This window comes from Pteropus medius, unplaced genomic scaffold, assembly GCF_902729225.1.
Source record: "Pteropus medius unplaced genomic scaffold, Ma_sr-lr_union100, whole genome shotgun sequence".
In the NCBI taxonomy this organism is placed as follows: Eukaryota; Metazoa; Chordata; class Mammalia; order Chiroptera; family Pteropodidae; genus Pteropus; species Pteropus medius.
This window is the reverse complement of record NW_024349803.1, coordinates 25,912,031-25,928,574: the sequence shown is the minus strand read 5'-3', so window position 1 is coordinate 25,928,574 and position 16,544 is coordinate 25,912,031. Positions and strand designations below refer to the sequence as shown.

Here is a 16,544-nt window from a genome sequence, read left to right as displayed (position 1 = left end):
AATCCACATGGTTTTTCTTGGTTCTGCTTATCTCACTTAGCATGATGCCTTCCAGGTTCATTCATGTGATCACAAATGACGGGGTTTCCTTCTTTTCCAAGGCGGAATTGTATTACATACACTACATGAAATATTCCACAGTTTCTGTGTCGTTCATCCACTGATGGACACGTAGGTTGTTTCCATACCTGGGCTACTGGGAATAACACTGCAGTGAGCACGGGATTCAGGTGTCTCTTCAAGGTAATGCTTTTGTTTCCTTTGGGTGTGTAATCATAAGTGGGATTACTGCCTCACATGGCAGGTCTCTTTTTAATTTTTTGAGAAAACTCCATACATACGAAGCCATGTATTTTCTGCGGTGGCTGCACCAGTTCACATTCCCACCAAAAGTGCACGAGTGTTCCTTTTTCCCCTACATCCTCAGCAGCATTTATCACTTGTCTTTTTGATAATAGCCATCCTAGCAGGTGTGAGGTGATATCTCAGTGTGGTTTTTTTAAATTTTTTATTATTTAATTAATTAATTAATTAATTTTTTTAGGCGAGGCAACCCTTGGTTGACCTCACAGATTGCAAGGACCTTGTCAGCTTACAATCCCTTATTTTTTAAAATTTTTACGCCTATAGCACCTGGTCTTCCTAGACGGTCTCCCATCCAAGTACTAACCAGGCCCGGCCCTGCTTAGCTTCCGAGATCAGACGGGATCGGGCTTGTTCATGGGAGCGTGGCTGCAGACTGTCTCAGTGGGGTTTTGATTTGCGGTTAGGGTTAGGCCTTGATTAGTGATTTGGAGCACATTTTAGTGTACCTGTTGACCATTTGTATGCTTTCTTGGGAAAATATCCATTTAGATCTTTTGCTCATTTTTGAAATTGGGTTATTTAATTTTTGCTGTTGAGTTGTATGAGTTCCTTGTGTATTTTGGGTATTAACCCTTTATCAGATATATGGTTTGCAAATATTCTCTCTCATTCGGTAGGTGGCCTTTCACTTTGTTGATGATTTCTGCAGAAGCTTTTTAGTTTGATGTAGTGCCACTTATTTATTTTCACTTTTGTTGACTTTGCTCGCTTGTGCTGTCAATCCAGACAGTCATTGCCAAGACCAGTGTCAAGGAAATTACTCCCCCGAGTTTTCTTCTAGTTTACAGTTTTAGGTCTTATGCTCAAGTCTTAAGTCCATTTTGAGTTGATTTTTGTGTATGGTACATAGAGGAGTCCAGTTTCATTCTTTCGCATGTGGCAGTCCAGTTTTCCCAACACCATTGATTAAAGAGAGTACCCTTTCCCCATTTTATGTTCTTAAAGTTAACTGGCCATATATTCATTTGTTTGTTTCTGGGTTTTCTAGTCTGTTCTATTGATCTCTTTGCCTGTTTTTATGCTAATACCACACTGGCTTGACTCCTGTAATTGGCTTTATAATGTCGTTTGAATCAGAAAGTGTGACGCCTCTAGCTCTGTTCTTCTTTCTCAAGGTCGCTTTGGCTCTTCCAGGTACTTTGTGGTTCATACAAATTTTAGGATTTTTTTTTTTATGTATGAAAAATGCCATTGAAATTTCGATAGACACCACATTGAATCTGTATATTGCTTTGTTTAATATGGACGTTTACATATTAGTTTTGTACTCTGTAATTTTACTGAAATTATTAGGTTTTTTTTTGGTGTAGTCTTTAGGGTTTTCTATATATAATATGGCAAATAGAGACAATTTTACGTCTTTTCTGTTTGGATGAATTTCGTTTCTTTGCCTGGTTTCTTTGGCTAGTTTTAACACCGTGTCGAACAGAGCAGTGACAGTGGGCGTCCTTGTCTTGTTCCTGATCTTAGGGGAAACGCTTTCAGCTTTTCACCACTGAGTGTGATGTCAGCTGTGGGCTTATCCTGCATGACCTTAATTATGTTGAGCTACTTTCCCTCTGTACCCAGTTTCTTGAGAGTTCTCTTTATCATAAAAAGGATGCCGAAGTTTGTCAAATACTTGTTCTGCCTCTACGGAGATGGTCATAGGGTTTTTATCTTTCATTTTGTTTATGTGGTGAATCACATTGTTGATTTGTGGGTGTCGAGCCATCCTTGCTGGGATAAATCCCGCTAGATCACGATATCTGATGGTTTTAAATGTGTTGTTGAATTAACCTTGGCAATATTTCATTGAGGATTTTTGCACCTATGTTCATCAGGGAGAGTAGCCTCTGATTTTCGTTTGTGGTAGTGTCCATGTATTGCTTTAGGTAACGGTGTCCTCGTCAAACGAGTTTGTGCAGAATTAGAGTTGAAGCCACCTGAACTCATATTTACCTATGGAAAGATAAGTAAATACATAATTAGAAATAAGTGTATGTACGTGGGTCGGTATATATCCATATATTTCCTAACTGTCCTCTTAGTGTCTTTTTTTAAGAAAATAATATATATTTGTCATATAAACAAAGTCTTGTTGCTGATTCGGGATGTGTATGTGCGTGTATGTGTGTTTATACGTAGGGTCACAAATTTTTCTTTATAAGATTATAAAGCAAAACTAACTACTCTTGTCATATCCTCTTTACACAAATCTGATGTGTGTTTTTTTCTTTTTTCTTTTTTTTTGGTAAAATAGAGAAAGAACCAAGTATAGAGTAGAAACTTTTTTTTTTTTAGTTTCTCAATTGTAAACACAGTATTTATGGCAAATGTAGAGTAGGTTATGATATTAAGGAGAAGACCTTTTTAGCTCTTCACAAAATGAGGTGACCTAGACTCTCTTTGGTTCAAGATCATTCCAAAATGGTAACATTCCATGTAACTATTTTTGGCTGAAGCATTAATGTTTTAAATAAAGTTAGGAATAGAGATGAAACATACACAGGAAAAAAACAACCGTTTTTAAATGTGTAAGTTCGTTTTGAAAGATTTGGCAACGACAGACTTTAGGCAAATCTAATCTTCAAAAATATATTTTTAAAATTGTAAGGAAAATAATTCTTCCAGCAGTGATACAGGGTTTTTAAATACGTCAAAGGTGCTGTCATTTGCACATGGAAAGATGTAGTGGACTCTTATGTAGGAGCTGGGATGTTTTCCCCACGTCCTTTCACCCGTCAGCATACTCTCACCGTATTCTTATCAGAGGGCTGTGGAGTCTAGGTTTCTAAGACTCTCCTATTGCTGTCCTTCCTTGAAAGCTCAGACTCACTTCCTGTCCACTTCCCCTTCCCAAGTCACATTCAGACCCCTCTCTGTTACCTTTCGTGATCACTGCAGTCCTCATTCTTAGTCGAACCCGTGTCCCGTCTTTGTTCCCCTTAGTCAGAACGGGTGCCTTTCTTGTAAGTGTTACACAAGCACAGGCACTGTCTTGTTCTTGTTACTTTTCCCTGAAGCACCAACACAGAGCCGAACCTGAATAGGGACTTAATGTATAATTGATTGTTTAATTAAACTGAATGCTTGTACAACCAGGATAATCCATTTCCTGACCTTGCAAGACAACACAGAAATTACAGTTTATCAGAGGCTGCCCTGATTGCCCAACATTTATTCCTGACAAGATATTAAAGCCTCAAGTGCAAAACTCATGCCAGATTAGTGCTCATTCCTACATTACACGTCAGAAGTGGTTTCAGCCAGCTGCAGGTTGCTGACCTCTGACCCTGTTTTCCTGCTGCGTTGGAGCAGGAGAGAGGTGCTGGGGGCGCAGCAGGGCTGTGCCCTCTGAGCAGCTGAGGGGCTCCCAGCACTGCCAGGTGAGCACACACAGAACGGAAGGGCAGTCGCAGAAGGTGGAAGGCCAGGAGGCCTTCTCACCCCCGGGAAAACTCTCAGGCCGTGCCCTTTCAGATGTCATTTGACAAAAAATTAGGAGTTGAAAGTTGAAAGAAAGGCATCTTCAAAGCGCTGTGGAAGCAGGAGGTGGGAGCGAAAGCTGAGCCTGAGTGACGAGGAAAGGACCAGTGGCGGGAATCAGTAGCACGGCCCCGGCACTGTTTCTGTGAAAAACCGTAGAACCTTGAATTACTTTTTTGCTTTCCCCCGAATGGCTGTGAGCCCCAGAACCCTTTAAACTATAAAGGAACACGTCCTACCACATTATAATCGATGATGCTGACATATTTGAGAATTTCAGCAAACATAGATTCTTGATGACTTCAGGTGTCAACGTGTTTTTGTTTAAGTTGAGTCTTTAGGGCTCTGTAAAGGTCAGATCCCCACTTCAGATAAGAAAACCGCCCTAGGGTGCAGACGCTGGTAATGAGCCCACTCTAATTTTAATTAATAACTGACATCGCAAATCTACACAATGAAAGGATTCATTTGACAACATATGGCAAATGTGATCTTTGGGTTTTCTGTGAGTCTGTTTTTGTTTCTTTTGGCCATATTTTGTGATATCCACACTGTGTTTACAAGGTAAAATGTGGACTTTGGCTGCCTAAGAGACAGTAAAATAAAGACAGCCTTTTTCAAGTATTTGTATTTCTCCTAGGCAGAAAAGTACTACAGAGTGTACAAAATAAAGAAGTAAAACAAAGATTTTTCAAATATAATTCATGTGAGATTGTATCATGTAGAATTTTATTTGAAATTCAATCATAATTCAGAAGTCTCTGACCCATTGACTTCGTTCATTTGTGAAGGAATTAATGTAGCCACCACAAGTGCACACTGGCACTAGTATGTTTACAGGGGGGCACTGTTTTAGAAACAGTGATGAGAAATCCATCAGTATGTCACAGATTTTCAGTACATATTTCCAGGTTCTTCATTAGCCGGTGAGTTCAGAGTTCTGCCCGCCGGCTTCCTTTATCGAGCAGAGGGAATGTGATACCTGAGTTACGTTAGGACAGTGGGGGGCTTTACTCTTCCGAGGAACTTTCTTTTGTCATTCATTCATTCATTCATTCATTCACTCATTCACTCACATTATGGGCCGCCATAGGTGTGAGCTGCTGTAGCGGCCAGTGGGGAAATGAGTGGTGAAAAGGCTGGGCTCCCCGCTTCTGGAGCAGCTCTGGGGGTGGCGGGTCTTCACACTGTCACAGAAGTAACTGCAAGATCACAGCTGTGGTCAGTGCCGTGAGGAGGGGCCGTGACGCCATTGGCTACTGTTAGGCTGACACAGGCCTTTCCCAAGTTAAGGATGGAAGTGGGGAGAGCGTAGCGGGAAAGGGGGTGCCATTCATCAGTCATTCGTACGCCCAGCGCTGTTTGTGGGTGCTCATGGAATCATGGGAGACTCTGTGTGGTCCAGAGGTGGAGGGCTGTGGGCTCGGGGCGTGCAGTGCGTGGGAGCAGGGCGGCTGCGCAGGGCCCTGTGAGCGCGGCGTGCGGCTGTCCAGAGCCGGAGCGGGCCGTCAGCGCTGCGGGGCTGTGTGCCCGAATCGCCTCGGCCGCCCTTCCGGGGTCCCCGGGCTCAGCCGTCTGAGGAAGCCGGGCCCCCACCCCGATTCCCCCCAGCACCTCTGCGTGGCTGGCCCTGGGGATGCACCGGTGCCTCTGCCCCCCGCAGTGCGCCCGCCCTGGAAGATGCCCGTGAAGATAGTGCGACCCTCCTGCAGCCCCGTGCGCGAGTGTGCATGCGTGTGTGCACACGGCAGACTCTTCCTGTGATGGGAGCGTCTGTCTCACGTGTCTACACGTCCCCTTTCCATGAAGGGTTTGAGCTGACTGAAGTCTGTTTCCTGTTTTGATCAGACTGCTGTGCGCTTACTCCTTTAACAAATTCTAAATGGGGTTTTCAGTTACGTTCAGTTGGGTTTATTTTGATCACGAGTTGGGTGGTGGTCGCGTTTCTTGGCTGTGAAAATGGGCGGTGATGATGCGTGTTTGTCAGACAGCAAGGAATCCTTAAGAGGCCGTGCGTGTGCTCTGCTGTGTGCGTGTGCTCTGCTGTGTGCCCGTGTGTCTCCCATGGCTGTTTATCAGCTGGAGCATCTACCTGGAAAGGTCCAGCCGGGCTCATGCACACGTGCGGCAGCCGGCGCTTTTCCTGTCTGCTGATAATGGGGGTTCACTGTCTCGGGTGTGTAGACATCGAGGTGGATTCTTTTTTGGGAAAATCAACGTGTTCTTGTGTCATTTTTCAAACCTAGCTGAATTTTATGGCGTACACGTGTGCTCACCAGCGTGTTTTCTGTAGCAAGGCTATGCGTACGTAGAGTGTGTGTGCAGCCCGTCTTTTGTAGAATTCAGAAACGGAGCCACGGACGCCCTACAGAACAGTCCTCTTTGTGGAAGCAGTGTTGGAGTCCACTTTCGACTAAGGAAGGATGGCGTCTGTCCACCCAGCGGCCTGCACGCGGCTCTGCCTGAGCGGGAGTCGGAGCGAGGCCAGCGGGGTGGGTCTTCAGCCGGCCGCCATCGTTCCTCACCCGTGTGACACTGGCCAAGGTGCTTATTCTCTCGATTTCCTGATCTCTGCAGCGGGTGCAGTGGTGGTGTACACTCACCTCGTTCTAGGGAGGGTTCGGTGAGTCAGAGAAGGTGACCCCCCTAGAATCGTGCCTGGCACGCAGTAAGGGCCTGAACAGGGATACAGGGGAGTCAGACCGCAGGAGTCGGGTAAGCCGTGCGGTTGAAAGGGGCAGACGTCGGGGAGAACGCGGCTCCGCTCTCTGCTGTACGCCCGCTGTTCCCTGAGTGACAGCTACGGGAGGGATAAAAGATATAGAGAAAGAATGACTTATGCAATTCAGATGAGTGGTGTTTCAGACCACTGTTTAGTTCATCACTGAGAAACAGCTTACTTTTGCATGTTTAAAAGATGAAAGAAAATGCATACATATTCATTTTAAATTAGGTTTTCTAATGGAGGTAGAACCGTTGAGTGTTTTCCAGTGGTGGGAGATGAAGCATTCACGCTCAGGGGAACATTGAGTGTTTTGGGGGAGAATAAATTAATTATAGCAGCTGAAGGCATGCCTCAAGCCCCTCACATTTTGAGAAAAAGGTTAGGTGGATATAGACATACTCACAAATCCTGCATGGAAAATAGGCATGATGGGCATACTTTTGCTCACTGCTTTATCATCAGTGAGGATTTTTTAGATTTCCGAGTTATTTTGTAACACTGAAATTACTATTATCAAAAATAAAAGCATGACTTTGTTTTTGAAGGTGAAGAAGGCTGTTGGTTTCCCACCCAAAGGCGCTGAGTATTTCACTTCGCTGATTCTAGCGAATCCACTTAACATGTGTTTCCTCGAGAAGCCGCTCAGATAATGTTCTGTAATGGAGTACTTGTCTGTGTCGGTAACGAAGTCCTTGGCCGGTGCTTACAGCTGGAGTGAATGAGCTTCAGTCTCTCAGCTGCTTCGAATCCGTTTGCAGTGAGTTCATGGTGGACTTGGACGCTGCGGAGGCCCATGCGCTTGGTCACCGTGCGCTAACATCCTCGGCGGCGGGGGGCGCTTTCCTTTCTGGCTCTAAAGCCAACTGTCCTCCCAGTCTTCTGAAGTACCCCCTATTCCATGCAGCCTTCCAAGCATTCTCATTCTAGCCACAATAAGCATGAGGTTTTGATAGTTCTTATATTACTTACTAACACCACTGTTTCTACTGTTTCCATCGACATCACTGTTGCCATCTTTTTCGTCACCATCAGTACTTAGTGCTACAGGTGAGCACACTGCCCGTCCTTGTGTTGCGTCTTCTCAGTGGCCCTCGGTGAGATGCACACTGTCCTCATTCTCTGTTTATGGATGAGAAAACCAAGGCTTGAAAAGTGGTTTAAGCTGAGACCGAGATGACAGTCTCGTGGAAATTCGCGGGAAGAGCCGTCCTGGCAGGGGAAGCGCACTCGCCTGGTGTCTGGCATAAGCCCCCCTGAGTAGGGGCGGGGTCACCAGGCTCCCTGAGCAGAGTGGGAAGGGGAGTGCGGTGGGCGGTGCCATCAGGGTGGGCGGGGCCTCGAGGGCCGTGGGGAGCTGTTGACAGCCGGTTCTTCGTCCTTTCAGCATGAGCGGCAGTGCAGGCGGCAGGTTCATGTGGGAGACCTGCGCATCGGCTGTTTTTCGCTTCCAGCTTACACTTAGAAAGATATTTTTGTGACGTGAACTCCTAAATTCTCATCTTTATAATTTCAGTGACCATCGTTGCCAGAAATTGTCTGGGATGTCACCATGTGTTGATGGCATCGGGAGGCTGGAACGAGTTCTGGGTTCTCGTGCCCTGTGATGCGGCACGGTCGTAGTCGGTGTCGAGCCTCTTTCTGTTCCGACGGAAAGCGTGCAGGGGCACTGAACTCGGCCTCACCTGCTGGTGATAGGCTAAGTTGATTAAATTTCGATTTTCAGTTTTACATCTGTCATTTAATAATATTTCAGATTTGCCTTTTCCTACTTACTACTCTGTATATTAATTTTTAAAGAACATCTTTGAAAATCTGTAGTAAACTACTAGATACATGAATAAGAGTGGGCATGCGGAGAAACATGTATATGTTTAGTAAATATTAGATTTCACATTTTTCTAGAAACATCAATGGTACTGTTTTGGTTTCAGAGGTCCAAAAATGTTTTACTCTCAAATAGGACCCTTTCCACTTCCATTATGAAAAGTATCTGGACTCTTATTTAAGGGAACATCCAGAAGGAAACACACACACAGATACACAACATACACAGAAATATCAAACTTATTTGTCATGACTTTAAGTCAGAACTTTATAGCTTTTGTCCAAATACCTTTATAAGATTCACAAATAAGAACACTGTGATCTTTGAAATAAGTTCTAAGGAATAGAAAAAAGGAGTGAGGAAGCGGCGAGAAAAAGCCCATTTATTTAGGTGAAAGATAAGACAAAAAATTAAGGTTTGAAGTTTACAATATTTGGGTAAAATATTAAAGATTTATTTTCATAATGTATTAAAATAAGATTCTAGCATAAGTCATTGGGCATAAAATACCATCTACTCCTTCTATGGTTTCTATTAAAGATAAATTAAAAATTTGGGTGAGTACCCATGATAATTTCCTTGTTAGAATGCTTTCTTTGTGCTGGGATACATTTCTATATAATTGTGTAACTTTTTAAAAGTATCTTCAGTAGTAAAAGACCAGAGTAACAATGATCCTTTTAATCTATGATTTTTGCTTCTAAAAAGTTATCATTTTACTTTATTAGAAGCTCTTGAACTTTATACTTTGTAACATCTGAAAAATGTAGAGTCCCAACCCTGTACCAAGACACGAAAACCGCTGCCGAAGCGTCTGTCTGTGACGGTGAAGCGGAGGAGGAAGCTTCTAGTGGTTTAGAACCGTGTGGGTAATTCGTGAATAATGTTACTTTATTTGTGTTTAGTCACATTGTTGCATTTGTTTTAGAATTTCAAATTTTAAATGACAGTATAGGGATCCCGCCTCATCAAAATGAGGAATGGGTTCAAGTAAATACGTTCAGAAACATAGCATCTTGAGAAGAGACAAGTTTTATTCATTGTGATCCTTCAAGTTTAGTGCGGGACACTCAATCAATGTTTGTTGAATACGTGAATAATCTGAATGAAGCTTTGCCATTTTAAAAAAATGAGATGACTGCTCTCTAAACGAAATGTAAACACAAGAAGGTGCCTGTGTAGAAGGTCACGTCCCTGGGCCTTGCACCCTGCGGCAGCTGTTCGGTGTCGCACAGGAGTGTCTCAGGGTGCTGCGCTGGCCTGTCTGCGATGAGTGACTGAGCTCTCTAACCCCCCTCACCCCATCCTCCGAGCAGCACTAATCAGCGATTTGGAATCAACTTGGCAATTCTAAAAATGAGGCGTTGCTCACGCTCGCCTCCGACGTGGGCGCTATCTTTGTATCAAAGGAGACAACTGCAGTGTGTCAGCATCAGTCAGAATAAACTGTCAACCCATGGGGTTTGGTGATTCTGGCCTGTTGTGATGTTACTTTCTTCTTCACCCCTAGTGCCACTTGTTTGCGGTGAGAAAAATAATATTGCACTGAGAAAATCATAATTCCACTTAAATTGATAACATTTAAGAATTACTACTATTTTTTACCGCTCTGAGTTGTTTATAGTAATCTAATGAGTTTCCTACCTATGTTATGCTTTAAAATGCTATTAGATTCAAATCATACAGTTTGCCATTCTCATTGTGTTGACTGATGGTGCGTAGAAAAATTCTTGAAAATGTATTTTTAAAAGATGTTTATTTTTTGTAGGAAAAGATCCATATTCCATAAATTGTTGTTAGAAAATATCTGCACCTCTTAGCTGGTTAATGGGGAGCAGGAGGGCAAGGCTGTGAAATAATCCTCACCGGGCCAGTCAGCATCACCTGGAGAAAATCTCTTGAGCAGCATGCAACTCAGATCTGGAACCAAGAGCCCAGAGACCAAGGCTCCCGTCAGAGAGATGATCGATTAAACAGCTTAAGTGTACAGTGCAGATTCACATACCTTATAGCTGAGTCAGAAAAGGCTGCCTTGTATTTGATCGGCATTTTAAAGTGTTTTATTCTTCAAATGGCTACAGATTCCAAGTCACAAACAGCCCAGGTGGTGCTGTGACACGTGCTTTTCCACGGTGGGTCCATGCACCGTGGAGGGTCAGGACAGGCACGTGCTTTGAACTTCTGGGTCCCCGCCCACCTCAGGCAGAGTTTGAGCTCAGATGCAACGCAGTTAATCTTCTCGGTCTTTCTTTTCTGAAAGCCAAGTGACTTTGACCTAATGGTTTATATAACTTGATATAAGTAAAAGAATAATTGCCAGGTTTTTTTCCTCTTGAATTAAAAATGATTTTTCTATAAATTTTTGCCATGTGTCTGTCTAGGTAAGAGCTAAATCTATATGTATTCCTTGTCTTTGAAAACATCAATGCTTAAGGGTACCTATTTCCCATTGTAAATATACACTTTTTAGTTATTTTTTTTCTCAAGTATTTAAAATTTAAAACCTACCTCTAAATTGCACGTGGAATCTATCCATCTATTATTTTTTATTTCGGCTAAGTGCTTACGTTTTCTTTTTTTTTAACAGTGCAGATAAGCCTTTATCACTCGCACACTTGTTTTTAAGTGCGCAGGTTGCATGGTCAGCGTGCTTCCACTGCGTCTCGGCAGTCTCAGAGGGCGTTCCGGTAACTGTGGTAGCGACTCGCAATCCCAGCAGAGCGTCCGAGGGGATGGGACAAGCTGTCAGAATCAAACTGGAAGGCAGCAGCGTGTGGACTGAATTTCTCTGTCAGTGACCATGAGTCACATGCCACAGATCTCCCAGAGCAGACAGAGGGTAACAGAGGTGTGATTGAGCCATCACACGTCACAGTCATAGTCACATTATGAAAATGCCCTCATTGAGGAAGTGTTAATGGTTTACCTTGGAAGATCCGTCATGCCACTCAGTTCTGTCTGTGAAAAGGGGAAGATGCCAGTCAGCTCAGGAAGGTGTGGCCTCCCGCGAGCCACAGGCAGATTCACCGACCCGTTTGAACAGGGCCTTAGAACAGATGGTGTGCTGCGCTTGGCGCTCTCAGAACGCTTCTCGGCATTCGGGATCGTGTGTAGCAGACTGTCGTGAGCGTGTCCCACAATGAAAGGGGGCCGAGATGTCACTGATACTGGCAAATCGCCCGGCTGCGATTCCCACCCCGGAGGCTGGCCCTCTGCGCTGCAGGACGCGCGTGCCCACACCATGGACAATGGGTGGTTCCGAAATCGTTGTTACTCAGCCACACTTCCTTCCAGCCGAGGTTCCTCTTCGGTATTACACTTCGCTGCGATTCAGAGTTAGGACATGGACTGCTTGTTTTGTAAGTCACGGCCCTCCGCAGGCCCGGCTTCTGCCTGCGCTGCCCCGGGTGAAGCTCGCGGACCATGCGCCCGGACCACGTCTGCTGGAGACGCTGCGTCCCTGTGCTTTGTCACCGAGCCCGTCAGAGCGCAGAGCTGGTCAGAAGTGGGAGGGTTCGTACCAGGTGCAGTGCAGTAGGGGACGGTGCTGTAGAGACGACGGGTTGTTGAATCGAGGAAAATGATGTTGATGGAAAACCAGTATTTCACATTTATGGTGCTGACACTGATTCAAGTATCAGTAGTATCAAATTCAGTTAGTAACATGCACAAGGCTCCTTTGTGAATTGAGAAATATCTTTATTCATTTTGATGCGTTTTAGCCAATCTTAGTCAATAGCTCCCTCTTTAGACCTCTGAGTCATCAACATTTATTTATGCCTTTGAATTCAAATTTGCAGGGGCTTTTGTGGCTTTTGTGTAGACACCTGTTGAATCTAGTCCCTATATTAATTTTGGAACAAAAATTCTACTTGTGCAACCAGTAAAATCTTTGGAAATAAAAGATGGAAAATAAGTTATGTCAATAATGTGTGAAATTGGAGTAAAGTTGTGTTTAAAAGCATTAATTCGATAGTCTTATGTAATGATTTCAGTGGCAACACAACCTAAACGTTTCAAATACAACAGTCTACTTTCAGTCCAGCTGATGAATAATTGTATCAAACTCTAAGCTTTTGGGCTTATTTTTAAGTTTGCCAATTTTGGGTTTTCTTATTTGTCGAATTTCTCAGCATATTTTTATCTTCCTTTTGCTGTGAATGAGCACATCGCTACAAAGTTCGTTGACTACATGTTTACGAACACACTGTTTCTCCTATGGGATTGCGTTAGCTTCTCTTAGTTTCAGTGAGTGTAGGTTTCTACCAACTGGAATTTCCTTGTTAAAATCTGAAACCATGATTATGCTCAGTTAATAAAGTTGCTGCTCTCCCTCTCCATGTCTGTCTCTGTCTCTCATCCCCTCTCTTTTCTAAGAACATGTTTAGTTCCCCAGTTAGAAATATAATAGATTTGGAGAATTTTTTAAAATTTAAAAATTCTCAAAACTTTCAAAAAAGAGATAAAATAAAAATTATATATTATACCACCATACATACATAACCAAACTTGATATGTAATAAACTTTCTTTGGTCTGTTTTCATATATGTATATTTTTAAAAAGTGGGATAAATCTGAAAATACGGTTCGCTCTCTTTTCAAACTGATCAATATTATAACAAGAGCCGCTAATGATACATTATATGCATTTCTGTCATGTAATTAAATATCTTTTGAAAGTACCATTGGAAATTTCTTATTCGATGAACTGAAAATACCAAACTAACCTTCGCTGCACATTCGGAGCATTGCTGCAGGGACCGCCTCTTCGCCCGTGTCTCTGCCTTTCTGGTCGTTTGCTCAGACGGTTTCCTGGAAGCGGAGCCTGAGTGGAAAGGCAGGACACCTTTGGTCAGTGGCTTTTCAGCGTGTTGCACAAAGTGTCACTCTTAAGAAGAGAGTCTGATTCCAGTTCCTTTGAAGCCAGGATTTGATTTACCAAGGCCTCTTCCCCACACCTCACAGCCCAAGCCCCGTCCCCACTGCAGCAAACACCTTGTTGACTACATGTTTACGAACACACTGCTTCGAAAGGAAGAGAACATACAGATCTCCCGTGGACGTATGCAATAGGTATCCATCCAGTCGGCATTTAACCGAGGTGTTTCCAGTTATTATTTAATTTGCATTTTGAAAGCATTTATTATAAATTAATGAATCAACTGGAACTCCGGGGAACATTTAATAGGATTTATTGCCATATAAAATTTATATGGCTCTCAGCTAAATAACCCAGATTATAATTATTAGCAGTTGCATAATTACATTCGTGGTAATTCTAGAGATGACCAAAGACAGGAAATACCTGTAACATTTTACATTTTACATTGAAATAGATGGCTTTAACATGTCATTTAAAAAACATATTCATAACTTCAAAGCACCTGTACTTTAATTTGAAAGGTATTAAAATATCTATTAACTAAAAATATAATTCGTTCAGAATAGTAGGGCAGAGAAACCGAAAGGGCAATTAATTAAAAAATGTTAAAATTTGGAGAATTTAAAATGTCATGTTCCCAGGTAATCTGTAGCTCCCAGCCCCGGAGTTAGAAGGTCGCTGATCTTGCTCGGCCTGTCCTCTGAGTGCATCATGGGTGGCCTTCCGGCCGCTCCTGGTCACCCATCTGTATCCAGCTGGGGCGCATGGCGCTAGGAGCAGGAGCCGCCGTGGCACGTAACTGAGGGCATTTCATCCCCTTCCTGCACCGCTTTTCGTGAGCAGCTGCTGCTGTGAGACCCACGACACCCCTTCCTTCACGACACCCCTTCCTCCACGACACCCTCGGCGTCATCGCCTCCTGCGAACGGTGCCTTCCTGATCTCTCTCTCCGCCTGGCTTCATCCCGTTTCAGCTTCCGCCTGGGCACCCTTCCCCGTTGATCTGAGAGGTGCGGCGTGAGGGTCTGACAGCCGCAAGTGTGACACAAGCAGAAGCTTGAAAGGCATGTGCCCGTTGTCCCTCTCGCTGTTGGGCACTGTTCCTCCACCTCCGTCCCTGCTTCGCAGTGACGATGAGTGACCGCAGGGAGCCGAGAGGACGCCCGGGTGCTGCTCCCCACACCAGCCACCTCCAGGCAACTTTCCAGCTCGCCGAAGCCGCAGATGACCAGAACAGACGAGCAACAGACCTTCCCTGCTGGACTGGTTCCGTTTCCTGACACGTAGAATCATGAGCAAATAAAATGTCGGTTGTCTAAGTCGCTATGTTTTGAAGAAAAGTTTTTTTTAATGCAGCAATAGGTAACCATTATAGTGACCTGGAGCCTGTCGGGCCAGCCTGGTCGTCTGTAAGGCGAAGAGCCCAGCCCCCTGCCGTTGGTCCCAGCGACACGGCGCAAGATCCTGGCCTTTGGAGGGTCGAGACGGGCATCGTCTCATTTCAGCTTTGGCCCTGTCGCGTGCCAGCCGGGCTTCCTTTTTCCCATCCCCCTAAGGTAGCCAGTTAGTTTAAGTTTCCTGTGCCTTATTAGTTTTCTTATTTGTAAAAGAAAATGCATATGTAGTGACAGTACCTACGTATCAGAAAACCTGATTTAAATTGGCCTAAGGGCAGCAGGAATATGGCTCAGTTAACTGAAAAGTGGAAGGCTGGCCGGTCGCCTGGAACGTCTGCATGCGGCTTAGACGCAGTTGGAACGTCCTCTCTCTGCACGGATCAGGCCCTTTGCTTCGTGCCGCTGTCACTGTCAGTCCCCGGGAGGCATCAGGACCATGCCAGCACCTCTGACCCACACCATTTTCAGGTCCAGGCCAGGGGAAGGGGACAGACTCAGACACCTACAGTGGTCCTGTTGGCTCCGGGCACTGCCTGTGCCTTTCACGTGGCCAGGACCAACGTCGTGATTGTCCAGATCTGAGTTGTCTGCTCGGCCTTGGGCCTGCAGTTAAGGGTCTGTCCCTGGAGGCACAGAGACTAAGGGCGGAGGACCTGGGGACTACCCAGAGGAGTGTCCCAGCATTGCGACATGAGGGGGGCCAGGCGATGAAAGCGATGGACACCTCTGCCGTCATCCTGCAGGGGACAGTCGCGTGACCGATGACTGTGAGTGCCCAGTGCTGAGGGCACGCGTTACAAGCCCAGTACACACCACCTGTGTGTTAACATGAGCACACGCAGGAAAGCACCCGGGTTAATGACGTGCCTGGTGACGGTCACGTAAATTCACACGTGTGTGATCCCAGCCCCAAATGGACACACACGTGCATGCACCCGTGTGCGCGTGCACACATGTGCGTGGGTCGCTGAGAGGCGGTCTGACGAAGGGCAGCGGCGATGCCCTGTGTGGGTGCCGCGCCGCACTCGTGCAGGGCGCTGCCCGTGCGGGGCCGGAGGTGGGCGCCCAGTCCCCGTGCTGCGTCTCGCAGCTGCAGCGACCCCAGAACGAAAGCAGCGTGTCAAGCACAGAGTCTGACACCTGGCTGACGCGAAGGGCAGTTATTGCAATCGCTACCTTAATTCTTTCCTTAAAAACAAACCTATTTCTAACCTCCTCCAAGAAGTCTCCCTGGTTTCCCCCTCAGAGATAGTGTTTCTTTCTATAGGACCCTATTTCAAAGAATGTCACTGTCATAGTAACCAGGGACCGCTGACTGTCAAGAGTTCACCATCCATGCCTCTGTGGCCACAGATTACGAGCGAGCGCTGTCTTTTTTGCCCTCGTTCGTTCATTCCTTCACTCGCTGATGCTTTATACCTTCGCCTGTCTCTCGGCACAGGTGTCCCCACGTCGGCTTTCGGGAAGAGGTTACGATCTGATATTCACGTGGACAGACGTGGCTTTTTCATGATTATAGTGGTTATCAAAGTGAGACGCTACACATAGTTTCTGATTGTACTTATATTACAACTGTGCAGTGGCTGATTTTTTCTTCTGTACCGGATTATCTTTGGGAATTTCTTTAGCAGTGTTCAAAGGGACTCTGAAGGTTGGGGATACCTATGGAAAAGAGGTTGTATTGTACCTAGGGTATGCTGTGAGCGGTCATCACAGCAGCGCCAGTCCCCTGTACTCAGTGGCGCAGGTTTCTGTCTCGGAGGTTTTAAGTGGACGCGGGGTCACGGTCTCGTGCTAAGGAGGTTGCGATCCAGGGGGGTTTGGGAAGCAGCTGAGAAAGGAAGGAAGGAGGAAGAAGGGAAGGAGGGGGAGGGAGGACGG

At 45.2% G+C, this 16,544-nt stretch overlaps 1 pseudogene; it reads right to left on the bottom strand.

The window, feature by feature from the left end:
* Positions 1–621: 621 nt before the first annotated feature.
* On the bottom strand, positions 622–740 carry LOC120582499 (uncharacterized; annotated as a pseudogene).
* Positions 741–16,544: the final 15,804 nt, after the last annotated feature.